Consider the following 5,029-nt stretch of genomic DNA (forward strand, 5'->3'; position numbering starts at 1 on the left):
GTGGGTTTTTTTTAAAGTTTAATGATGTATGATATTATTATTTTTTATTCTTATTTATAATATTTTATTCAATTATTTAACAGTGTTAAATTTAAATATACTTTTTCTGTGTCTTAGTACTCAAAATGAGTTGGAGTGTTTGTGATCGACCATATGGAAGCACACTCAAGCGTTCCAATAGAAATATAACAGGGGAGTCTTAAAGTCGCCTACCATTGTGGCCTTATAGTTTTGTTGACACCTACATACCTCATATGGCATCTATTTTAGACTCATTAATAGTGCATCCCATTTGATGAGGTATCCTTATATAGAGATTGCATTTACCGGTGTATTAATGTAGTTATTTGGTGATTGGCGTTGAACTTGGTAGGGAGGACCACAGTTCGATTCCCCGCAACTGCGATTGGAATGGGACTGGAACCACTTGATGTCAGAACTGACCCCCAAATCGGACTATACCGGTGGTGATAAACCAAAAAAATAAGAGAATTTTTTATTGACCCCCTCTCTTCTTGGTCATCCTCGCTGAAATTCCGTAATTGCCCCTATACTTTAGAAATGCATTTTCGAAGTTGAAAAAAAGACTGATTTCGGAGATGCATTTCCGAAATCACCTTTTTTTTACGTAAAAAAATATTTCGAAAATACATTTCCGAAAACAACATTTCGGAAATGCATTTCCGAAATAATGCGTGTTCTGCTGTTTAAACAAAACAGCCTCCCCCCATTTCCATTTACCCTAAAACTCAAAAAATTTCAAAAATCTCCCCATTTGTGGTTCCTACTACACGAAGTTGCTCTAAAGTTACTATACAAGGTTTCTCTACAACCTTCAAAGACTACTCAAAGGCTACATTCAAAGCTTAAAAATTGTAAGTTCTCACAAACTTAAATTGTAGCATTGAAATTCATATTAGGGTTGTTAGAAATTAGGATAATGATATAGGGTTAAGTTACTATTAGTCACTTAGGTTGTTTAGATAGGAAAAATTTGATTTTGAAGCATTTGGGGGAAGAAATGGGTTTTCTGCAAAAATGGAGTCGTAGGTGTTTTCGAAAGTGCATTTCCGAAAACACCTCCCTGACCAATTTCAGAAATGCACTTCCGAAGTTAACCCAAAAAGTATTTTTTTTAATTTTCTTGATTGTTTAGCCTTATAACCTGTTCGCTTATGGATTTCAATTGTTTTAGGAAAATGGCAGGCAACCCAGCTAGAATTACACAGGGGAGAGAGACACAGACAGCATCGACTAGACGCGAGCGGGTGGCGCAACTGACATCTACGCGGGGACGAGGTAGAGTACGAGCACCCGTCCAAACATATGAGCCTGGTTCCTCGTCTGGATCGAGGAATCGACTGGCTCGAGTATCTTTTTCCCGTCAGGAGGAGGTACGAGAGGAGGATGAGGTGAGATACCAGGAGGCGGAGGAGGAGATACCTGATGCTGATCCTCCACACAGGGAGGAGGAGAAGGAGGAGGAGGGATACCAGGGAGGGCCTAGGGACACTTCCGTGCTTCCGACATGTGAAGATGATACCGAGGTCACCGTTTGAGGCTGCTTCCGACACAGTTATGCGAGTGGAGCTCACTGTCATATTTGCAGACTAGGAGCATCATTTGGTCCCAGAGGAGTATCGTCGCATGCAGGCCACCCAGGAGTGGCATTGTGTAGAGGGGTACATGACAAGGTTCTATCGGGTGTCACATCCTTTGATGACACCCGACGCTCTCGGAGCTCCTAGGCCAGCATACAAGGAGATCCTGGAGAACCAGCAAGCCGAGGATGACCATGCCATTGATCTCCTGCCGATATGCCAGCGGATAGAGATGCTTGGGCGGGACGCGTTGGAGCGAGGTATCATTGATCAGGGCGGTCCAGAGGTAGTCGTCGTGGTGGAGAGGATGGTCGGTGATGCGGCCGGTGCGGCGGCATATAGGAGGCAGAGGAGGTCCCAGGACGTTAGGGTTAGGCATACTCAGTAGGGGGTTTCAGATTTTTTTCTTGAATTTTATTGTATTCGGGTTGTATTTCTTGACATTCACGTACATTTTCGCATACTGTTACTATTTTATTCGGCTTGTATATATTATTCGGCTTGTATTTATTATATTAGTATTTTATGTTGATATGTCGTTTATTTTATTTGGCGTTTTCGTTTAATTAAAAATACGGGGCTAAACGTTGTTAAGAAAAACATAAAAAGATACATTTTCTGCATATTTCGGAAGTGCACTTCCAAAAACCTCCTAAAATGTGAAAAAGGTGTTTTTCGGAATTTCATCTCCGAAAACACCCCTCATTTGGTGTTTTCGGAAGTGCACTTCCGAATTCTAAAAAAATTTATAAAAAAATTACTTCAGAGATACATCTTCGAAGCAGAGACAACTTTAAAATTTCGCTGGGGTCACCCCATAGGAGTCAATAAAGAAATTCTCAAAAATAAATAAGGATACATACAAGATATTTTGATATTCCACCTCCATCCCTATATCATGGTACTTTTGATGTAAATGGTGAGTTGACTATTTACAAAGATACAACATTAGTTCCCAAGGATAAACTATTTTAACTTTGCAAAATTACAATATAATGCAATGCATTTGTCTAAGAAGAGATCATATAAAGAGGCGTTTATGCGTGGTCATATGGATACCATGTTGGTCTTTAAATGGGGAATGACAAGTTAAATCTACATTTAACACAACTTATTGTTGATGTTGCAAAAAGATCATGTACTTGCAAAAAGATCAACTTATTTTAATTATTTTGTTTGGTATGTCATAAATGAGCCTGGCACATAAAATATGTAACCAAAATGTTCAATTTAAAAAAAAATTAATAATAAATTATTTTGATCAAAATAGAAGATAAAAAATATATTTAAATCTTTTAAATTTAATTTAGAGTAATATTAACTTATACTCTAAGAGGACCAATCCTTGTATTTGGCCGGTCTATACAGAGCTATGACTTTATCTTTGCTAGTGGACGGTGAGATTGATCCTCTTAAATTAGTCAGGCGCATGGTCGGATTCATTTTCTTTTTTTAAAACTATAAATAAAAAGTTTGTGTTGAAAAAATCAATTACCATGTATTAATAAAACCAATGCATAATTTTCAATAATTTTTTTTTACAATTAACTTTTAATTTGTGCTCTTAGAATACATTATTAGGATTACTCTTTAATTTATTTTATTTGAAATTTGAGATGTTTGATGAAAATATACCATATTATATTGAAGAGAAATGTAGGGGTTTATTTAAGTAAGGTATGAAAAATCTTCAAACTGAGTGGAGAATTAAATGTGCAATTCACACAACTCACAAACTAGATATATATGGCACCCTGGCTTGTTGCGTTGTCTTAATTTGTTTACATATAAAATAATAATAATAATCATTATAAATTTTGCTAAATATATATTTTCTTTAGTTTTGATGAGTATTAAGAGTTATTACAACTCATCATTGAGAATGGACAAAAGAATGAGAAATTGCTCCACCTAATTTGGTGATAGAGGCATCTTTGAGGGTCCATGCCAACTACCAATTAGTAAACAATTAGTTGTATTTATCTTTCTATCAATCTTGCATGACATGTTTAATTTAAATTAAAAAAATGATTATGTCGATTATCCAAGAAATTTCAATGACACGTAAGAGTCAAAGCTATACCTATCTCCTTTCAATTTAACACCAACTATGTATCATCCGTCACGTATCAAGAAAAACAAACTATGTAATATTATTGACATGAATTTTAAATTTAGGTGTTGGATAAGAACGAGTTCGATGTTTTTAAGCAATATGAAAAACCGTTGAATTAAGTTGCACTATAAAACCCGAGGTACAAACTTCAAAAGGACAAACTATTTTTTTCCTCAAACACTTATGCCTCAAACTATCAATGTCACTTTTGTTTGGTTAAGGAACCAAATATATGTGATGAAGTGACATAATAGAGTTTTGGCACGGTCGAGCAAATTTTCGATAGAGTAAAGAGAGTTAATACTCAAATATTTAAGTTAGTGATTGAGTTAAATATAGTTTGAGAGTGAGAATAAATTGAATATCTGAAATGATGCGATTCAGTTTTTATATTGTATGTGCGATTAAAATTGTTAGTGTGCGATTCAGTGTCTTATGTGGATTGTCATTCAATTAGATTCAGCGGTGAGAGATGTGATAGATGGTACGATCATGTGTACTCGGCAGGAATGAGTGTCCACGTGTTCCATGCGTCTTTCTCTTCATCATTTATTATTGGGTCTTAGAGTCAGCCCAAAACTGTTATTGGCCCTTGTTCCTACGTCGTAGAGCAAGGTCATTGTTAGAAATATCGGAAAGATCAAAAGGATCCAGGCTGAATCGTGAATGGAGTCACTTTTCTTAAAAGTATTTCAAGCACTCTCTTAATTGTCTTAGAATTTGGAAAGCAAGAATACCCAGGATAATGTCAGCCTTACTCGAGTCTGCACAAGACCGGTGAAGAACTCGAATGCAAGGAAGAGTGTTTGGAATAATGAAGAGGATTTATGATTTTGTGTGTTTCGATTTGGATTCATAAATGTGTATTTATAGGCCATGCATGTGTTGTTTCAAAAGTTTGCAACTCTTGATGAAACAACACCTTTTCACCATATATTGCAATGGTTCATCTATAATGACACAAGCCACCCCTTCATGAAATGTTGTAAATTTGAATTCAAAAAACAAATTTATGCAACAACCAAAAATCTATTCCCATTTTTTGTCACATTAGAACACACTGTGGTAATTATTGTTTTATAATTTCCAACAATCCCCCACTTGTTCTAATAATGACAAAAACTCATTCCAGAAATAAAGATATAAAGAGTGTTAATACAGTTAAGTATCTTTCGATTTAAAACTTAACCTTAGTGAGAATAACGTAAAGTTTAATCGGAATATTAGGTAGCAATGTTTTTAAACCATTAATCTATGTGATTAGACCGTCGTTACCTTACACACACTCTTTAAAGGTTCTTCCTCTGCATGT

The sequence above is a fragment of the Vicia villosa genome, unplaced genomic scaffold, assembly GCF_029867415.1.
Source record: "Vicia villosa cultivar HV-30 ecotype Madison, WI unplaced genomic scaffold, Vvil1.0 ctg.001641F_1_1, whole genome shotgun sequence".
Classification (NCBI taxonomy): domain Eukaryota; kingdom Viridiplantae; phylum Streptophyta; class Magnoliopsida; order Fabales; family Fabaceae; genus Vicia; species Vicia villosa.